A 21,664-nucleotide genomic window follows, 5' to 3' on the forward strand; every position below is an offset into this window, starting at 1 on the left:
CCTTGAAAGGAAAATCCATTTATTTGCCTTGATCAGCTTCTTGTAACTGTCTGTATTCCATGGATTTTGAACCCTTCCTCCATCTTCAAAGTACATCATTCTAATCTCTGCTTCTGTCACCATATTGTCTTCTCCTCTGCCTCTGTCTCCTTGAGTCCCTCTTATTAGGACCCTTATGATTACATTGGGCCCACCCAGATAATACAGAATAATTTTCCCATAATAAAATCTTTAACTTAATCATACCTGCAAGGTACCTTTTGCATATAAGATAACATATTCCAAGGATTCCAGGGATGTGGACATGGAAATATTTGGGGCACCATTATTCACCCTACCACAGAGAACATTTCAAACAGTACCATGGTTTAGACATTTGCCATGTCTACACATAGTTTATGGGTTAGAGATTTTAAAGAAGTGTCAAATAACTCAATGAGTTACTTTACCAGTGATCACCAACTTCCAAAGACCTTCTGTGGATGGAAGGAGGTGATTGGAGGGCGGTGAGTGGGGGAATGCATATTACAAAAGTTCTGCAATGGGACATTTGGAATTGGCCTCTTACCTGAATAACTCCACTGCCAATTAGGATCAGACTCTGCCTTACATTTTCACTTGAAGCCTCATTTCATGACAATTCATTTCAGTGCTTCTGTTGCTTTTCCAATACAATTTTCTCTTGAGCCCAAATGGTGCTCTCAGCCTGGTTCAAGATTGAAGGCCAGTTTCCTTCAACTCTGGCTTTGATCGAGGAAATAGGAAGTGGACATTTGGAAAATTTATCTGGGAAGGGAGGGAAATTAAAACTGAAGGGAATCCAATTGTTCTTCAGAAATGTCTAAAAAAATTAGAGCAATGGTGACTCAAAATGACATCCTACTTAGCTTTTAAGCTTTCACTTACTTAGCACTCTGTAGGGCAGGAGATAGCTTGAGTCTGTGCCCAGGAAATTTCAGTACAAGTCTCAGAAGCTGAGGGCAAAGACGTAGTAGTGAGCAAGAAAAGATACTATCCAGGTCCATCACTTCCTAAAGTTTGTGTTCCAGGAATAAATGTATATAATAGCTACCAGTGATTGTGTACTTAGTATATGCCAAAAACTGTTAAGCGCACTAAATGCATTTTGTCATTTCTCTAACCTTGATAACAGCCATATAAGGTAGTTAATATCATCACCATTTTATATGTTAGGAACCCAAGGCACAGAGAGGTTAAGTGACTTGATGTCAAATAGTTCCTATAAAGTTTGAGTACAGGTATGTTTGACTCCAAAGCCCATGCTGTTATTCACCATGCTATACTGTTCCACATGGACCCCTCACTGAGGAATTCTGTGATAGAGATGTGGAGGTTTATGGTGCCAAATAGGTCATCATATCTGCTCACTAAAACTACTTTCCAAAAAAAACCCACTTTCCTCAAGGACTTAATTTCCATATTAAGGGAAGCATTGGAGACAGTTTTACTAGATTTGCATAAATTATAGTTGGACAACAGGTGAGATCCAAGCATGTATATCTTTAAAAAACAATTATGTGGTCATATGCTGGCCAGGGCCAAAGATAACATGACAGGTAGGGGTAAACCCCCTTCTGGAGAAGAACTGTATCTGACCAGGGTGTTAATTCCTACAAACATCCTACTTAGAATAGTCCTCAGTTGTCTCTCCATATGCACTTTTTAAAAAGCTCCATACAGTCATTCCCTACCCACATTATAAATAGAAGAAGATCTAGATCTTACGTCCTCCAAGCAAGAGTTTCCATATATCATCTGTTTCCAACCACCCAGACTGTTTCAGAGTATGAAATACTTCAAGGGCCTTGGATCTGATATTTTTTAAAGAATAAAAAAACAAGGCATATAGGTACCCAGTCAAAAGATTTAGAAAAGGTTATAATTATTTAGAAGATTGATTATAGGAGCCAACTGAAGTTTAATGATAGAGGCAGGACAACAAGACTCGCTCATCAGGAACTGTCCCTATGCCTCAAACCAGCACCCACCACCTCCATATATATTGTTTCAACATCTGCAGGTTTGGGTCATTCATTCAACAGACATTTATTAAAAAACCAACTATGTGTCCAGCACTCTACTAGATACTAAGATGGGTACAAAGATGTACAAGACACAATTCTGCTCAAGATATATCTATCTTGCTATTCAGAGTCCCCAACAAGTATAGGAACCATAGAAAAGTACAGAAACAAAAGACAAAAAATAAGTTTTGTGATCAAATTTCAAGTCTGGGTCATTTTCCTTTTTGTCCTATTATTTCCTTGTCACCTTCACCCCACAACTTTTCTGTCCCTGATCTCATTACCTGAAGCTCAGATCACCTTTCTTCTCTCAAGTTATAGCCCATTTTTGTTACTAGCTATCTTTTACTGCTTCATGAAGATTTGCTCCCCCAATTCCCTTTGACACCTGATATATTCACCTATTCAGAGTCATCACACTACCTCCATCCTAACCTATACACCAACAACAACAAAAGCAGCACAGCCTACAGTTTGAATTATGAGACTATGTGAATCAAAAAACTGGCAACCACTTGGTGGCAGCATACCCAAATTCAAATAGCAGGAACTTTTTCTAAGTGCGAACAGCCTGAATTTACAAAACTAAAGTTAGAAAATGCCAGATATACAAAGCTAAATTTATAAAATTGTAACTATGTCACAGCTATAAAGTCGTATCAGTTGTACTTAGGAAGACTGAATTGAGAGTGTGTTACAGTCCCAATAAGTCAAAGAGAAAGAGAGAGATGCAAAATTTATTATGGAAATAGGGGTACATTTTCAAGGCCATAGCTACAAGAAAGTCCTAATGTTTTAAGCACTAACAGCAGAGAGCCTGTTGTGTCTCCATATTCCCTTAGAGAAAACTGAACTTAGTCTAATTGAATAATCCAGACTATTGGAAACAATGATAAGCCAAATGAAATGTGTATATAGACATTTCTTTCTGGTGTAATGGGCCATAATAATAGGATACTTACAATAATACAAGCAGCAAGTATGTGGCTTTGGGGAATGCACTCATAAGGAGTCAAATTCTCCTCTGGGATTTGTATCAAATGTCAAATGAGTTTTCATTGATGCTGAAGTCAGTGGGCTGGCATAGATACCCTCCTGAGGCTCTTGAATTCTACACAGAAACTATATTCTAATTGTTAAGTAGCTAGACCATGATAATTATTAGCAACCCAGCACAACAAACTGTCTCTGATATCTTTGGAAATGTGGGGCTCAGAATAGCTTTGCAATTGATCCTTTAGTCAAATGGTATCCAATTGATTAAGGAATGCTTATGCCTTGCATCCTAGATGCCTGAAAAACAAACATCCTCTCCCTCTCATGAAAGCTCTTCTATTTCTAGGGAACTCTACAGTTTTCATCCATAATAAGACACCCAAGCTGAGAAGTCCAGTGGTAAAAACTGCAAAGTATTTTAGCTCAGCTGGCACACATATAGTCAATGTCAATCAAAACACATATATTGAGCCCCTACTATGTGTCCACCTCTGTGCCAGCAGTACAGGATAGACAGAAAAAGTATTGGCATGGTGCCTGATCTCAGCTGCTTAAGTGTAGTTGGGAGATAAGGTTAGCATATATATAAAACAATTAAATAAAAGAATATGTTTTGAGTTGAATTATTCAGAGGCTAAGTGCTATGGCATTAAGAAGAAAGTGAATGTGGACTGGGGTTTTTGTGAAGAACTGTGAAGGGTCTGAGATTTTACTTTACTTAAATGCTAGCAAGTTGGCCTGCCACAGTCCCATGGATACTGGTAGAAAATATGAGATTCCTGGATTAGAAACGACAATGTTTTGCTCATAGCAAAAGCAGTAGCAAGAGTATCAGCATTTCTGCATTGTTTCCAGACTCCCAGTTCCCAAAGGATAATGTGAAGAGGGCCAAATGATGCCTGCACATGAAGTAGGTGAGGAACCACGACCTTAGGGAACTTGAGCTTATAGAATCTTTTACAATGGGCAATACACATGTCTGCCCTTTTTTCCAGATGGGGACACTGTCTCTGTATTGCAAAGCATTTCTCTATACAAACATTCTTAGAAAAATAGTTTGGTAGAATGAGCAGTCAGTGCCCTCACTTGCAAGATAGTCAGATACATAAGAGATTCAGTAGTTAGGCAAGTTCATGGAATCATGGCTTTGGGAGGGGATGCATATCACAGGACAAATGGCTCATATAAATAGATGTCCATTACAAAGCACATGTCCTAAAGAGATTTTCTGAAATGGCTAAAAAATCCTAAAAAATCAGGCTGCAAAGGCCTTTGTTCAATACGCATTTTGTAGTCACGGAGAGAGTCCCAGAGAAGTCAATTGGTCCTAATATCACTGTGATGTATAACTAGCATGTTTCTTAGGTATGATTAGATGAGTACATTCTGTGCCTACTGAAAAATGTCCTAGTTTTCATAGTAGGATGATAGTTGACCACCTCATTAGAAACAAAATTATTATCTGCACCAGGTTTACACTAATGTATTGATATCTATAGCACTTATTAAATGAACCATAAATACAATACACTGAAGTCATTTTCCACCAAATCAAGTCAGACTTTGGTCAAAAGAATTAACATCGTGATATATTTAATGCCTGCCATTTGTAGGAGGTCTCTGACTAGACCACTTTGGACAAAGAGGAAACTTGTGGAGTCATGATACAGTGTTGACTATAAATCATACTGCAAGCATCGTAATCCAGGGTTGGGAGGCTAAGGGCAATAATTGAATTGACTATCTGGTGAAGCCATCTAAGGATTCACAGGTCTTTGTCTACTAACCTATCTGTACTTTCCTACTTTCTCTGGATTCTCAAGTGCTATAAATAACACTGCTTGTTTTATCTAAGTATACCTTTTGTCCTCAATTTGCATAGCAGCGTAACTGTGACAAAGGGTGAGGGAGGAATATAAGAACTATCCAGAGTATAAAAATAGAACCCAGATTATTGATAGACCTTCTTGTATTTGTGCAGAATCTGGACAAAAATAATAGTCCCAGAGTAAGAAAGTTAATTGGACTTAAATATATTTTCTGGATCGGTTTCATTAAACCTGGCTCAGAAAGTCAAGAGCAAGTATTGAATAAATGAAAAATCTACTTATGAATTTCTTTTGTATTCAAATCATGCCACAGTATGAGAAAACATAACTCTTTTCATAACCAGAAATACACTGGCATATAAAAGTCAAACATAGTATGAAGTTAAGTGTGACTCAGCCTCCACCGTCATCCCCTACCTCTAGGCTTCCAAAACCCTAGGGCTGACTTAAAAGTCATTGCCATCTGTTACTGGCTTCAGCAGAATTAGCTTGTTCTGGTTTCATAAGTTACTTTAACTTAAGACTTGTGTTGAGATCAAGAGAGATGATAATCTCAGTGCACTTGGAAATACACACCTGAAGTATCTGTTTTCATTTCTGGGCACCATATGTAACAAGCAACCTTCAAAATTGTAGTGTGTCCAGAGCTACCAATATGATTATGGGACTTGGAGTCTTAGCCTTTGAGAACTAGTTCGGGAACCTAAAGATGTTTAGTCAGGAAAAGATTTAGTGGGAAACTATTAGGAGTGTCTTCAAACCTTGGCGGGGTTATTATTTTCAATAAATTACTCAGTCTGGGTGTCTCCAGAGAACAAAGATGGGGTTATTGGGATGGTTGAAAAAGAAAACAGAATCCAACTCGGTGAAAGAAGTAACTCTCAAATAATTATAGCTGTCTGAAAATGAAATGAGAACCAAGTAGGGTAGGATAAATCTTCTGAATAGAAGAACGAATTTGCAGTGTTACCCTCCCCCCTAGGACTTAGTACACTCACAGAGTCTGGGAGTCAGGGCCTTAAAGTGGCATGCTTCCACAAGACACCAGGACCTTCAATTCTCTGGCTGCAAAGCTTCTGGCTCTTTGAGCCCGTTAGATTAAGAACAATCCATCTCTGAGCAGAAGGGTTGGGATGCTGCAAATAAAACCATTAGTTTTTTCTTAGAAACTTCACATTATAGGACACTAGAGGGGAAAAAAATCATCTAAGCTTCCAATTAAGTCTATATTGCAGACCAGGCTGACAGTGCCAATGGTTTTACTCTTTGCTTGTTCTAGCATCTTCATCAGTTTACTGGAAAGCCAAGCTGTTCGCAGCCCAAACCACAGCACCAACTATGCTTAACAAGTAAAAGCCTCTGACACATGTAATATGAATAATGCTGTAGCTCCCAGTGGGCTATACACTCTTCTGAACATCTTCCATGTCCTCGTCCAGCTCTCTGGTCCACACAGTATATTGCATGCTTCCCCTCCTCTAAAAAGAGCCCATTTGCAGGAGTAGTAACTAAACTCAGTGCCTACAATACAAAGAACCAAGAAAGTAGAATTTCTGTCTTACTACATTTTCCACCCACTTTCCACAGTGAAGAAGAGAAATTAGGACATGTATATGACCTCTCCTACTCTTCTTAGTTTTTCTCATGGTACAGAACTAGAAGGGAAGAACTCTTTCCCTTATGCCTTATATGTTCACACCTGGCTATTAATATGCTAAAAGTGGAAATTTGGGGAATTTAGAAACTCCTCTCTCAATAATGTCTAGCTTTCAAGCTATATTCCTGGTACAGAACTCTATTATGAATGTCAAAAGCTGAAGGTTAATGTTTTCTTTCATATTTTGCTCTCAATCTTATTTCCTTATCAGTACAAGGATGTCTTAAGCTAAGAAAAATCAGTACCCCAAAATGCAAATAAGAAAAACACATATTTTTCAAACTATTTCCTCTATTACATATATTATTATTTATTCAGCACTATTCATGGTATGTGCATTTTACATATGTTACAACAGTATATAAATAATGATTCTTTCAGAAATATGTGAGAGAAACCCAATTCAAACAGTTTAAGCAAAAAAAAAAAAGGAAGGAAGGAAAGAGAGGGAAACAGAGAGAGAGAGAGAGAAAGTAACTCATCATCTGGGAAGTTCAAAGGGTAACCTGCCTCAGGTGAACTGAAGAACTCACATGCTCTATCCTCTCAAATCTCTTTATGTGTTGGGTTCATCCTGCAGACTCTCTCCATGTGCAATGGAAGATGACTGCCCTCAGTTCTGGCAAAGTGACTCAACTTTCTCAGACTTGCATAGGTTTAAATGCTCCCAGTTCAGAAATCCAAATAGAAAAATGTTTATATCCAGCCCAGCACTCAAAAGACAATCCAGAGAAGACATATGGTTAGCACTGCTTAGATCTGTTGCCCATCTCTACACTATTGTTATCAATGAACAGGACACTACAAGCAAGAGTCTTATCCTAGATTATGCCATTATTGCTCTAGCTAGATTGGGATGAGGGGGCATTATGATTAACAACCCCACCAGGATCACATGGAATGGCTGAAGGGACAGTACCTCAAAGGACATAGAGAATTAGATATAACAAAACATCAGATATTGACCTCACAAACACCACCTCAATCCTTAAAATTCTTCAATTTATTCTCATTTAATTGAAATAAGCTAAATACCTAACTAATAGAAAGTGATAAGTACTCTGCATACTCCCTGTAACTATTTTGGGGTCCTTAAATAACCCCATGCAGTATTATTGGGATTTATTTTGCTCTCTGGGCACATATCATTATGATAAACATAAAACAAAGATTTGAAGATCAAGGATTTAAAAAAAAAAAAGAAGCTAAGTACCTTTCCCAATGTTACATAGCTGTAATAATAGAACTGGAATTCAAAGCCAATCTTGACTGATTCCCAAAGCCTTTGCCCTTTCCTCTACATTGTACATTCTAATACCACCCACCCACCTTGAGTGGTATCTAGTGCCCTCTGCTACCTACCACCTTTTAACCCTAGTCAAAACCAGCTCTGAGAAAAAGAATAACAAATTCATTCACACTCAGTTGTCTGACATTGACTCAGATTCTGGCATGCCTCCTACGGAAAATTATAATTTGGTGTGTATCAAATTTAGGAAGCAGAACGGCTTCATAATTAAGGGGTTGAATTTAAGACTCAGTTTTGCCTCCAACACTTGCGTGAAGATCACGTGTGTGATCTTCAGAAAGTTATCATTTTGAACTTCAGACTAACTCATCTGTAAAATGAGGATAGTAATATACATACATCAAATAGCAATGTTGTAAGGATTAACAGAATCCACTCTCTTAAAATACGCAACTCAGGACCTGTAAAACAGTTCATGTTAAGTAAATATTTCCCCTATTACAAAGGAATGATTTAAGTTTTGGTTTTAAGCCATAAAATGAGAGGATCCAGAGACCATTCCTCTTCCTCTGAAATCATATAGAAATGCCTTATGTGTATATAGCATTAGCATTTTGATTTTTTTCCATATATATTAGTTCTTTTGATCATTTTAACAACCACTAAGGGAGACAGGGCAAACCCTGTTAAACTTTATTTCACTGATTAGGAAATGCGGGTCTGAGAAAGTTGAGTCACTTTGCCAGAACTGAAGGGATTTTTTGCCCTCTAATCCAGAACTGTCTTCTGGTAGAGAAGAATATATTTCTTGGTAGTCATGGCTGGGGAGAGAGCAGTTTCTTTTTTGTTGCCCCAGAGAGAATTTTTTTCTCCTCTTCCTCCTCCTCTCCCCACCACTAGGTTGTTCAGTCTGAGCTGTTTGTCTTGGTTTTCTCAGGGATCCCATGAAAAACTTTCTTTACATATAAAACTCAGGTCAGTGTAACAAAGAAAAGGGCGTCTCCTTTCATAGTTGATAACATCACTCTTTGTCGTGTTATTGTAAGTGATCTATATCTCAAAGTTGGAGTTATTCAATCCTAAATGTCACCCCATATGAAACTCCTTCCTTCTGCAATCCTTTGTTTCTGGTGAGTCTTATCTCTGCTTCCCTGACTGTCTCTCCCACCAGAAAGTCTACCTGAGGAACAGGCCTGTATCTGATTTATCACTGTATTTCCAGCACCCAGCACAGAGGAGTACATATGGTTAGCACATATGTCTGCTACCTACCACCTTTTAACCCTAGTCAAAACCAGCTCTGAGAAAAAGAATTAACAAATTCATTCACACTCAGTTGTCTGACATTGACTCAGATTCTGGTATGCCTCCTAGGGAAAATTATAATTTGGTGTGTATCCACAGGGTGAGGAGCTAAGCCAACATTTGTTAAATGAGATCATCGTTACACAAGGATAAAACTGTGGGACACCTGGGTGGCTCAGTAGTTGGGCGACTGCCTTCAGCTCAGGTCATGATCCCGGAATTCGGGATCAAGTCCCGCATCAGACTCCCTGCAAAGAGCCTGCTTCTCCCTCTGCCTATGCCTCTCTCTCTCTCTCTCTCTCTCTCTGTGTGTGTGTGTGTGTGTGCGCGTGTGTCTCTCATGAATAAATAAATAAATCTTTTTAAAAAACAAGGATATAACTGTTTTTTGATTCAACAACAATTAGAGAATGGTCCCTCCTCTCCAGGAGCTCAATGTCTACTTAGGAATGTTTTACAGCCCCCATTATAAGATCCTGGAGACTAGTGGATGGGTTTTAATCATCTCCATAACCCATCACCTCACATAATTCTTGGCATACCTGTACTTTTTAGGCTGGCCCAACAAAGCACCCTTAATGGTAGGGTAGATACAAATGCCTGAAAATATATGGATGGGAACTTAGTCTAAAGTTCCTTTCACAAGCAAAATTTTCTTTGAAGTCTTGTTTTCTACCTTAAAATTTCATATAAATATTATATTTTACAATACAGCCATTTATGCTTTTAAAAAATATTTTAAATTACTTAGCACTGGGATCCCTGGGTGGCGCAGCGGTTTAGCGCCTGCCTTTGGCCCAGGGCGCGATCCTGGAGACCCGGGATCGAATCCCACGTCGGGCTCCCGGTGCATGGAGCCTGCTTCTCCCTCTGCCTATGCCTCTGCCTCTCTCTCTCTCTCTGTGACTATCATAAGTAAATAAAAATTAAAAAAAAAAGTCTCTTTAAAAAAATAAAAATAAAAAAATAAAAAAATAAATTACTTAGCACTGAGTAAAAGTATGATCCAGAAAGATACCCATACAATGCTAACTCAGATACCCATCTACGTAGGTAAGATGCTCTATATTCAATTTATCCAGCCCAGGAGATGGCTTGATGAAGGAACTGGTCTTTCCTGAGGCTAACTGGCACAATTAGGAGTAAGAATGAATTGTAAGGAAGAATTGTACTTGGATTTTATCTAAAATGATCTAGAATGCCCTCAAATGTCAAACTCCAATTGATAAGCTAGGCAGCATCCCAGAAGCAGGAAAAGAGCCTTCCCTGGGGGAGGAGGGTCAGGGAATAGGGATAGTATAGGAGGGGCTGGCTACCTAGAGGTATTTTGCTTTGCATCAGACTTGGAGAGCTCCAGTAGTTTAGTCACTAGCCCCATTCAAAAGTATCTGTTCTGACAACAGTGGGCCTGAGTGTGTCATAAGACCATACTTTGACCAAAAGTAAGGGTACTTGGCAGATAAGAAAAGAACAAAAACAACCTAAAAAGAAAGGGACATGGATGGCATTACTTAAAATCATTGTTCATCTGGGGTAAAATAAACACCAGTTGGGATGAATTAGAGAAAAACAAAACAGTTTTCAGGAAGCCAGTACCTATGATTCCAAGGTCAGTTTTGTTTTGTTGTTGTTCTGTTTTACAACCCTATATTGAGCCCTGATCCCAGTTCTTCTTAAGTTCCCAGACCAGGCTATAATCAGAGCCCTAACCCCAAAAGTCATATCATGAAGAGAGTGTTTGGCCACAAATGGGATAGCTAAAATAATGTGAAAGATGCAAAATAGACCAGCACTCCTCAACTTTAACGTGCATATGAGTTGCTTGGGAATCTTGTTAAAATGCAGATTATGATTCATTAGGTCTAGGGGGAACACCCAAGATTCTGCATTTCTAAGGAGTGCTCTGGTGATGCCAATGCCTGCTAATCCAAAGAGTACATATTGAGTAGCAAGTGTATAGATCTGGATCTTTTCCCACTAATGCTCACCTCCTGGGTTCACCCTTTCAATTTTGATAGTCCTTATGGGCGGCCCTTGAGATTTTAGAGGGATGGTGCAATTTGAATTTATAGCAATTAAAAAAAAAGAACTTATAGCAATTGCTTTTTACTCTGTTATCATTATACAGAAATGCTTTTTTATTGAGCACTATGCACTATAAAAATCCTGTCATATATATATGACTTATTTAAGGAATCGGCTCACATGATTGTGAAAGTTGGCAAATTCCAATCTGTAGGGCAGTCTGGCAAACTGGAAACTCAGGCATGAGTGGATGTTGCAGTCTTGAGGCAAAATTTCTTCTTCTCCAGGAAACTTCAGTGTTTGCTCTAAAGGCCTTCAACTAATTGGATGAGTCTTACATACATTATCAAACATAACCTCTTTTACTTCAAGTCAGCTGACTATGGATGTCAACCCCACCTACCAAATACCTTCACAATAATACTTAGATTAGCATTTGATTAAATTATTATTAAATTAAATTATTATTAAATAACATTGGGTTCAGCCAAGTTGACACACGAAATTAACCATCACAGAGACCATTCTAGGTCATTGGTTCTTAGCCTTGGCATCACATTAGAACCAATTGAGGTTTTTTTCCTTTAAATACTAAAGCCAAGCCTCACTCCCAAGAGGCTCCATAATTTTTAATAGTTCTCCATGTGATTCCAATAATCAGTGCAGTCAGGGTGGAGAACCACTGATACAGAGACCAATTCTCCTCATTTTACAGATGAAGAAACTAAATAAAAAAATTCCCAGCATCCTTTAATAATGAGGCTGGATCTGGGATTTCTAAATCATAACCCAGTATGTTGCTAACACCTACCTTTTCATCTTTATCCCCTGACTAGGTGACTTTACAAATGGATTCCATAATATCTAGAATTTTGCTTGAAAATAATCTGGAAAAAAATAATCTGGTGTTGAGGTGAGGAAGAGTACTTAGGATTTACAGATAAAACAAAAGTGACCATGAGGTGATGATTGTTGGAGGCAGATAAGGGGTATTTGGGGTTCTGGTACTATTCTCATTAGTTCTGTATTAGTCTGAAATTATCATTAATACGTTTTAAAGTAAAAAACAAAAAATGAGATTCTTTTTTTTTTTTCAAAAAAATGAGATTCTAACTCTAAATCAAAGTATCAACTGTAATTAATTGGCTTCCACTGGATTTGAAGAAGTTTTCTCTACTTTTCAACCCTAAACTGAAAGCATATGTGAATAATCTGTCAGTCATAGTCACTTCCCTGTAACTGTAAGGAGTACTGATTCCTGGGATGTAAACTGTCTCTGAAACAATAAACAAACAAAACAAAAATTTATCTCATGTTACTAACGAATGGAACATTGCCTGTTTAAGAGCCATAAGTGTTGAAAATTCAACTGCTTTAAAACAGGTCTGATCTTAGTGAGTTGCAAAGCACTGAGACTAAGGCGCCCAATATTAAGCATAGAAAAATTATTCTGGTATTGTTGGGTAGATTATTCCACAGATGTCACTTAGGCAAGATTAGTAAATAATGTTTTTTTTTTTTTTATTGTTTAACATTTTTTTTCTTTCTTTTTTTTTTAATTAATTTTTATTGGTGTTCAATTTACCAACATACAGAAAAATACCCAGTGCTCATCCCGTCAAGTGTCCACCTCAGTGCCCGTCACCCATTCCCCTCCAACACCCGCCCTCCTCCCCTTCCACCACCCCTAGTTCGTTTCCCCGAGTTAGGAGTCTTTATGTTCTGTCTCCCTTCCTGATATTTCCCAACATTTCTTTTCCCTTCCTTTATATTCCCTTTCACTATTATTTATATTCCCCAAATGAATGAGAACATACACTGTTTGTCCTTCTCCGATTGACTTATTTCACTCAGCATAATACCCTCCAGTTCCATCCACGTTGAAGCAAATGGTGGGTATTTGTCGTTTCTAATTGCTGAGTAATATTCCATTGTATACATAGACCACATCTTCTTTATCCATTCATCTTTCGATGGACACCGAGGCTCCTTCCACAGTTTGGCTATTGTGGCCATTGCTGATAGAAACATCGGGGTGCAGGTGTCCCGACGTTTCATTGCATCTGAATCTTTGGGGTAGATCCCCAACAGTGCAATTGCTGGGTCGTAGGGCAGGTCTATTTTTAACTCTTTGAGGAACCTCCACACAGTTTTCCAGAGTGGCTGCACCAGTTCACATTCCCACCAACAGTGTAAGAGGGTTCCCTTTTCTCCGCATCCTCTCCAACATTTGTTGTTTCCTGCCTTGTTAATGTTCCCCATTCTCACTGGTGTGAGGTGGTATCTCATGGTGGTTTTGATTTGTATTTCCCTGATGGCAAGTGATGCAGAGCATTTTCTCATGCGCATGTTGGCCATGTCCATGTCTTCCTCTGTGAGATTTCTCTTCATGTCTTTTGCCCATTTCATGATTGGATTGTTTGTTTCTTTGGTGTTGAGTTTAATAAGTTCTTTATAGATTTTGGAAACTAACCCTTTATCTGATATGTCATTTGCAAATATCTTCTCCCATTCTGTAGGTTGTCTTTTAGTTTTGTTGACTGTATCCTTTGCTGTGCAAAAGCTTCTTATCTTGATGAAGTCCTAATAGTTCATTTTTGCTTTTGTTTCTTTTGCCTTTGTCGATGTATCTTGCAAGAAGTTACTGTGGCCGAGTTCAAAAAGGGTGTTGCCTGTGTTCTCTTCTATGATTTTGATGGACTCTTGTCTCACATTTAGATCTCTCATCCATTTTGAGTTTATCTTTGTGCATGGTGAAAGAGAGTGGTCCAGTTTCATTCTTCTGCATGTGGATTAGTAAATAATGTTAAGTCTTCTATAATCTTGCTGATTTTTTGCCTAGTTGTTCTATCCATTATTAAGAGTAGAATATTGAAGTCTCCAAAAATTAATACTGAATTGTCTATTTCTCATTTTAATTCTGTCAGTTTTTGCTAGATGTATTTTGGAGTTCTGTTGTTATGTCCATATATGTTTATAATTGTTATGTCTTCCTGATGGATTGACCCTTTTATCATTGTCACATGACCCTCTATCTCTAGTAATATTTTTTGTTTTAAATTCCATTTTCTGATATTAGTAAAGCCATCCCAGCTCTCTTATGATTTCTGTATTACTTTTTCCATTCTATTACTCTCAACTTATTTGTATTTTTGAATCTAAATTGTATTTCTTATAGACAGCATATAGTTGGATCTTGTTTTTCTTTAAATCCAGTTTAACCATCTTTGCCTTTTAGTTGAAATGTTTAATCCACTTACATGAATGTTTAATGTTTAATTAGATATAGGGTAAGATTCATGTCTGCCATTTTGCTATTTGTTTTCTAATATGTCATATCTTTTTTGTTTCTCTGTGACTCCTTCATTGCCTGTTTTAAGTGAATATTTTCTAATATACCATTTTGATTCCCTTAATGATTTCTAGCTATGTTTTTTAGTTACATGATTTACGGTTGTCCTAGGGTTTATTTTTTTGTTTGTTTTTATGGGGGTTTTTTGTATATTTTTTTATTCGAGTTCAATTTGCCAACATATAGCATAACACTAGGGTTTACAATATACATCTCAGCATAGCAGAATCTACCTACAGATTTATACTAACTCAATTCCATTGAAATATAGAAACTTTGGTCCAATATAGCTCCCTTCCTTCCCCTCTCTTTTGTGCCATTATTGGTGTATATATTACATCTATAAACACAAAAATACAGTGTAATGATTATTGATTTACAAATCTTTGCCTTTTAAAAGACTTAAGAGAAAAAAGGAGAAAAAAATATACTTTATGTGTTTTATATTAACTTTCGTATTTATCATATCTGGCATTCTCATCTCTTCCTATGGATTTGAGGTAATATCTGTTGTCATTTGCTTTCTCCAAAATAGATCTATTCCCTCTCCTCTCCTTTGTGGCATCATATATGTTGCATCTTTATATGTTATAACCCCAACAATTTTATAAATGGTCTTTTATGCAATTATCTTTTAAATCAGTTGAGAAACCGAAAATATAAATATATATGTGTGTGTGTATATATACATATACACATTTATACATATGTACTTTGTTTCTTTGCATGTATTTGAGTTAACAAAAGTGTCTCACTATTTTTCACTCTGAAGGATTTCCTTTAATTTTTTTTTTTTTATGATAGGCACACAGTGAGAGAGAGAGAGAGGCAGAGACATAGGCAGAGGGAGAAGCAGGCTCCATGCACCGGGAGCCCGACGTGGGATTCGATCCCCGGTCTCCAGGATCGCGCCCTGGGCCAAAGGCAGGCGCTAAACCGCTGCGCCACCCAGGGATCCCCCCTTTAATATTTTTAAGACCAATTTTCTAGCAACAAAGACTTTTATGTTTATATGGGAATTTCTTCATTCTGCCTTCATTTTTGAAAGAAATTTTACTGCATGTAGAGTTCTTCATTGACAATTATATTTTTTAACACTCTGAAAATGTCTCCCACTGCTGTCTGTCCTATTTCTAGTGAGTTGGCCATTAATCTTATTTTGGTTGCCTTGTATATGGTATGTAATTTTTCTCTTGTTGTTTTCAACATTTTTCTTTTTCTTTTTGGTTTTCAACAGCTTGAATATGATGTGTCTGGCTGTGGCTCTTCCTATTTATCATATTTGGGATTTGGTGATCACCTTTTTATTTCCTTAAATGTCTTCCTTCTATTTTTTTCTCTCCTTTCCTTCTGGGATACACATCATATGTATGCTGGTACATTTAATGGTGTCCCACAGGTTTCTGAAGCTCTGTTCATTTTCCTTTGTCCTTTTTTCATTCTGTTCCTCAAATTCCCTGATCTCCACTAATCTATCCTCAAAGTGACTAATTTTTTATTCTACCAATTCAAATCTGTTGAGCTCCTCTAGCAAATTTTTCATTTTGTTGTTAGACTTTACAATTCCAGAGTTTTTATTTGGTTCTTTGTTATAATTTCTATCTCGATTGATAGTCTCTATTTGATGAATTATTGTAATCATGCTTTTCCGTTAACTCTTTGAATATAATTAAAATAGCTGTTTTCAGGTATCTGTCTGCTAAGTTGAACATTTGAGTCCCCTCAAAGACCATTTCTATTGACTGCTTTTTCCCTATGTATGATTCATAATTTCCTGTTTCTTTCATGTCTCATAAATTTTTGTTTAAAAAAAAACTGTTTTTATTAGATATTATAGCAACTCTGAATTCTAATACCCCCCAAAGGTGGCTGTGCTGTTTTTGTTTGTTTGTTTCTTGATGTGCCTGGACTCGTTCTTTGGAACTTATTTCCCCTGCTGTATATGGCCTCTGATGTTTCTGCTCAGTTTTTTTACTGTATTTTTTAAACCTGCCTTCCTGAGGGTTGTTCGTGGATAAGCATAACTTACTGGGCAGCCATTAATTGCTCAGAGCTTGTAGCTTAACCCCTTTTAACCAGTAAGGACAATTGTCAGAGTATTTGTGTGTGGCTTGGGGAGCACTTTCTAAATTCAAGCAATTTACAAGCCTGGTTTACAAGGCCTCACATTTATCCAGGGATGAGTGTTTTGCCAGGAACCCTTCTGGTCTCTCTTAAGTGGGAACAACTTTGCATATTTGCACAGCATTGCAGTCCACCAGAGATAAGTGGGATTTTAGAAAGGACCCCTTTGGTTGTCTAATTCCTGAATCTTCCTGTTAAATCTCTGGCTGATGTTTTGTTGATTTTCCCCAACCAGTATCACAATTTCCCAAGCTAACCACAATGTCAATGACCTTTTCAATTATTTGCCACTGATATTGCTATTGTCTTTGACAAAATCCCTGGACATGGATTTTTCCACACTATACTCCAAGCAAAGTCAGCTCCCTCTGACAGCATTCATTGTCTTTCCTGCCTTCTCAGGTAGAACTTCCCTGCCATGGAGCTGGAAGAAGGTGGTAGTCCAGGTTAAAACATCACAGATTCCCAGTGTTCTTACCAAGATTCAATAGACTTTCTTGAATAAATGCTTCTCAATGGGCATGGCTTTAGTCAATTTCCAGAATACTTTGGTTGTATAGATAACTTTGTTCAGCCTTTCTTTCATTCAAGGAACAAGGATCATGGAGACAGATTAATCCAGTTTAATCTTCAGAGAACTAGAGTAAACAAAACTCCATAGAATGCAGACCATATTCCTTAGAGGCCCATGGCATTTGACTATCTAAGACTATGTTTACCAATGTATGATTCCTGGACCAATAGCATCATACACACCTGTGAGCTTGTTAAAAATGTAGGCTCCTTGCCTCCACCTCAGATTCCACTGTCTGCATACTATAGATTGAGAACTAAAGACCTAAAGCATTAAGTCCTCAGAAGTCATGTTTTAAAAAGGAAATTAAAAAGGAAATTTCTAAGACTGGTAGTAAGTTGCATCAAAATTGGTCATTGCTACTTCATCAAAGATTGTGTCACACTAATCCCTCAGTGATCGGGACCTCACACATGTTAGCCTTCTTAGTCTTAACAAAAGCTCTGCTGGCTCCAAAGGAACCTCACATGGATTTTTTATTTTTTTTAATAATAAATTTATTTTTTATTGGTGTTCAATTTGCCATCATACAGAATAACACCCAGTGCTCATCCCGTCAAGTGCCCACCTCAGTGCCCACCACCCAGTCACTCCAACCCCCCGCCCTCCTCCCCTTCCACCATCCCTAGTTCGTTTCCCAGAGTTAGTCTTCCATGTTCTGTCTCCCTTTCTGATATTTCCCACTTATTTTTTCTCCTTTCCCCTTTATTCCCTTTCACTATTATTTATATTCCCCAAATGAATGAGACCATTTAATGTTTGTCCTTCTCCAATTGACTTATTTCACTCAGCATAATAGCCTTCAAATGGATTTTTAAAAGAGATTTTTAAAGAGGCAGAATTCACAACATATTGCAACTACTGTATACCCCTCAACTTAGATTATAGGACAAGAAAAGGCCAGCTCCTATGAGGAGTGTCACACTGCTAGAGAGGGCAGCCTCAGAGCATTGCAAGAAGGAGAAGGCATAGAAAGCTCTTGGATATGGAGTATGTACTTGACAATAGTCGTGGAAAGGAAGGAACAGGAGGGGCAAGACCTGGAGGGAAATGTGGAGTCACTGATTACAAATTATATTCCAAAATTTAAATAGTAATATTTCCTCATGGGTACAGCCTTTCTAGATTTTTAAAATTCTTTCACTTCCATTTTTGTTTTTGTTTCTTCTTCTCCTCAAAAACTGTATGAGTTGGGCAAGGTACACTACCTCACAGTTTTGTTGTCAGTTCTCTCTATATATTTATGACGTCAGAATTAATGGCTTTAAATCTCTCCTCTACCACTAACTAGCTGTGGAAACTTGGGCAAGTTACTTGGCTTTTCTGTTCCTCAGTTTCCTTACCTAAAAAAAAATGATATAATAGTAATACCTACTATATAATGTTTTCTGAGTATAAAATAAGTTAATATATTTTCATTTGTTTTTATTGAAGTTCGATTTGCCAACATATAGTATAATACCCAGTGCTCATCCCATCGAGTGCCCTCCTCAGTGCCCATCACCCAGTTACCCCAATCCCTCACCCACCTCCCCTTCCACAACCCTTTGTTTGTTTCCCAGAATTAGGAGTCTCTCGTGCTTTGTTTCCCTCTCTAATTTTCCCCACTCAGTTCCCCTCCTTTCCCCTATAATCCCTTTCACTATTTCTTATATTCCCAATATGAGTGAAACCATATGATAATTGTCCTTCTCTGATTGACTTACTTCAGTCAGCATAATGCCCTACAGTTCCAGCCAAGTTGAAGCAAATGGTGAGTATTCGTCCTTCCTAATGGCTGAGTAAATTTCCACTGTATATATCTACCACATCTTCTTTACCATTCATTTGTCAAAGGACATCATGGCTCCTTCCATGGTATGGCTTTTGTGGACATTGCTGCTATAAACATCGGGGTGCAGATGTCCTGCAGTTTCACTGCATTTGTATCTTTGGGGTAAATCCCCAGCAGTGCAATTGCTGGGTCGTAGAGCAGTTCTACTTTTAAATCTTTGAGGAACCTCCACACTGTTTTCCAGAGTGGCTGTACCAGTTTGCATTTCCACCAACAGTACCAGAGGGCTCCCCTTTCTCCACATACTCTCCAACATTTGTTGTTTCCTGTCTTGTTGATTTTCACCATTTCATTGGTGTGAGGTGGTATCTCATTGTGGTTTTGATTTGTATTTCCCTGATGGCAAGTGATGCAGAGCATTTCCTCATGTGCTTGTTGGCCATGTCTCTTCCTCTGTGAGATTTCTGTTCATGTCTTTTGCCCATTTCATGATTGAATTGTTTGTTAATTGGGTGTTGAGTTTAATAAGTTCTTTATAGTTATTGGATACTAGCCCTTTATCTGACATGCCATTTGCAAAAATCTTCTCCCATTCCATAGGTTGTCTTTTAGTTTTGTTGACTGTTTCTTTTGATGTGCAGAAGCTTTTTATCTTGGTTAATTCCCAATAGTTCATTTTTGCTTTTGTTTCCTTTGCCTTCATGGATGTATCTTGCAAGAAGTTGCTGTAGCGAAGTTCAAAAAGGGTGTTGCCTGTGTTCTCCTCTAGGATTTTGATGGATTCTTGTCTCACATTTAGATCTTTCATCCATTTTGAGTTTATCTTTCTGTCTGGTGTAAGAGAATGGTCTAGTTTCATTCTTCTGCATGTGGCTGCCCAATTTTCCCAGCACCATTTATTGAAGAGACAGTCCTTTTTCCAGTGGATACTCTTTCCTGCTTTGTCAAATATTAGTTGACCATAGAGTTGAGGGCCCATTTCTGGGTTCTCTATTCTGTTCCATTGATCTATGTGTCTGTTTTTGTGCCAGTACCACACTGTCTTGATGATCACAGCTTTGTAGTACAACCTGAAATCTGGCATTGTGATGCTCCCGGCTCTGTTTTTGTTTTTGTTTTTTGTTTTTGTTTGTTTTTGTTTTTTAATATTCCCCTGGCTATTCGGGGCCTTTTCTGATTCCACACAAATCTTAAGATGATTTGTTCGAACTCTCTGAAGAAAGTCCATGGCATTTTGATAGGGGCTGCACTGAATGTGTACATTATCCTGGGGAGCATTGACATTTTCACAATATTCATTCTTCCAATCCATGAGCATGGAATATTTTTCCATCTCTTTGTGTCTTCCTCAATTTCTTTCAACAGTGTTCTGTAGTTTTTAGGGTATAGATCCTTTACCCCTTTGGTTAGGTTTATTCCTAGGTATCTTATGCTTTTGGGTGCAATTGTAAATGGGATTGACTCCTTAATTTCTCTTTCTTCATCTCATTGTTAGTGTGCAAAAATGCCACTGATTTCTGGGCATTGATTTTGTATCCTGCTACATTGCCAAATTGCTGTATGAGTTCTAGCAATCTTGGGGTGGAGTCTTTTGGGTTTTCTATGTGCAGTATCATGTCATCTGCAAAGAGGGAGAGTTTGACCTCTTCTTTGCCAATTAGAATGCCTTTTATTTCCTTCTGTTGTCTGATTGCCCAGGTTAGCACTTCTAGTACTATGTTGAATAGCTGTGGTGAGAGTGGACATCCCTGTCATGTTCCTGATTTTAGGGGAAAGGCTCTCAGTGTTTCCCCATTGATAATGATATTTGCTGTAGGCTTTTCATAGATGGCTTTTAAGATGCTGAGGAATGTTCCCTCTATCCTTACATTTTGAAGAGTTTTGATCAGGAATGGGTGCTGTATTTTGTCAAATGCTTTCTCTGCATCTATTGAGAGCATCATATGATTCTTATTTTTTATCTTGTTGATGTGGTCTATCGTGTTGATTGTTTTATAAGTGGTGAACCACCCATGCATCCTGGGGATAAATACCACTTGGTCATGGTGAATAATCTTAATGTACTGTTGGATCCTATTGGCTACTATCTTGTTGAGAATTTTTACAACCATGTTAATCAGGGATATTGGGCTGTAATTTTCCTTTTTGTTGGGGTCTTTGTATGGTTTTGGAATTAAGGTGATGTTGGCCTCATAAAACGAGTTTGGAAGTATTTCATCACTTTCTATCCTTCAGAACAGCTTTAGTAGATAAAGTAGTAGTAGATAAAAATAAATATGTATTATTTCTTCTTTAAATGTCTTATAGAATTCCCCTGCGAAGCCATCTGGCCCTGGACTTTCGTGTCTTGGGAAGTTTTTGATGACTGCTTCAATTTCCTCCCTGGTTATTGGCCTGGTCAGGTTTTCTATTTCTTCCTGTTCCAGGATTGGTAGTTTGTGGTTTTCCAGAAATGCATCCATTTCTTCTAGATTGCCTAATTTATTGGCAACTGCTCATAATACATTTTTAAAATCGTTTGTATTTTCTTGGTATTGGTTGTGATCTGTCCTTTTTCATTCGTGATTTTATTGAGTCTTTTCTCTTTTCTTTTTAATAAGTCTGTCTAATGGTTTATCTATCTTATTAATTCTTTCAAAGAACCAACTCCTGGTTTTGTTGATCTGTTCTACAGTTCTTCTAGTCTCTTCTTCATTGAGTTCTGCTCGAATCTTTATTATCTGTCTTCTTCTGC

At 37.8% G+C, this 21,664-nt stretch overlaps 1 protein-coding gene across 4 annotated transcripts in view; it reads right to left on the reverse strand.

The window, feature by feature from the left end:
- Positions 1 to 21,664, reverse strand: part of SMARCA1 (SNF2 related chromatin remodeling ATPase 1) — a 1,054,017-nt gene that overhangs the window by 887,751 nt on the left and 144,602 nt on the right. For 2 of the 4 annotated variants that reach the window (XR_011998184.1, XR_011998183.1), the window contains one exon: positions 5,869 to 6,006. The exons of the other annotated variants lie outside the window; for them this stretch is intronic. The gene's annotated coding sequence lies outside the window, so the exon portion shown is untranslated. The remainder of the gene's footprint in view (positions 1 to 5,868; positions 6,007 to 21,664) is intronic. 4 annotated transcript variants of the gene reach the window in all.

This window comes from Vulpes vulpes, chromosome X, assembly GCF_048418805.1.
Source record: "Vulpes vulpes isolate BD-2025 chromosome X, VulVul3, whole genome shotgun sequence".
Classification (NCBI taxonomy): Eukaryota; Metazoa; Chordata; class Mammalia; order Carnivora; family Canidae; genus Vulpes; species Vulpes vulpes.